The sequence below is a fragment of the Tupaia chinensis genome, unplaced genomic scaffold, assembly GCF_000334495.1.
Source record: "Tupaia chinensis unplaced genomic scaffold, TupChi_1.0 Scaffold000097_1, whole genome shotgun sequence".
NCBI classification, from domain to species: domain Eukaryota; kingdom Metazoa; phylum Chordata; class Mammalia; order Scandentia; family Tupaiidae; genus Tupaia; species Tupaia belangeri.
Window position 1 is genome coordinate 9,752,132 of NW_006159559.1, and position 1,100 is coordinate 9,753,231.

Consider the following 1,100-nt stretch of genomic DNA (forward strand, 5'->3'; position numbering starts at 1 on the left):
TCTACTACATCGCCTTCAAATCTTTTGTATTTTACGTGAACTCTTCACAGGATTTTTTCCAACAGTGAGTCCCTAAATAAGATATTGACATCTTTTTTTAATATCATGTACCAACTTAAATATAATTTGCCCATTTAGTATTTTTATTTTACATATTTGTTTTATTTCATCTTGTTCAGAACTGTCTTAAAGTCATTTTATCTAGATAAAAGGAGGATGTCTTGGGCATTTTGTAACTGTCAAGTTATGAGAACCACTCTGATTGGAAACAGGGAAAAGGAGACAAGTATTGGCCTTCACATACATTCAATGTTCGATTCTCTTTACACGCCTATGAGAAAGCATCATCAAGCACTTATTTCATACATTAGAAAATTATACGTCAGAGAATTAAACAGATTTGCTGAAGCTGCTCAGGAAGTGCTCTGATAAGACGGTTCCCTTCTGCTTGTACTACCCCAGTCCTGAAAGTTAATCCATGTCCTGCTTATGATTTGATTCCCACATGGGTCATGCTGTTTCAGTAGTCTTTCCTAATTCGGGTCCTAATATTGCCCTTGAGTCCATCCTCGGTCCAGCCTAACTGGCCCCTCCACCTTACATTCCAGAGAATAAAGATGATGGGGCATTTTTATTACATTAATTTTGAGCCTGATGAATCAGAAATTACTGGAATATCTCATGCAGCATTACAATGGTACTGCTGTAATGTCACGTACCAAAACCAGAATTTTTAAGTATCATAAATTGATAGCAAACTACTCTAGAATTCATAATCTGTAAAAAATTGAAGTTTGATCCTAGGGCCATGACATTCTCAATGAAAATATTAATTAATTCTTATAGATTTCTCTTTCTGAAAGCAGATTACCTTGACCTGCTGTTGAAAAAGACATCCATTATCTCCTAATTTTGCCATTCTGTTTCTAGGCTCTTACTTTGACTTTTCATGTAAATTTAAGTCTCACATTCAAAAGAAATGCATAATGAAACTGAGAATCTGTTCTGAATTTAATAAATTGTTTTTCTAACATTTTTCACATGCTACCCTTTTCAGCCGGAAATGGTAAGAAAGATGAGTCAAATTTCAACGACTCTGA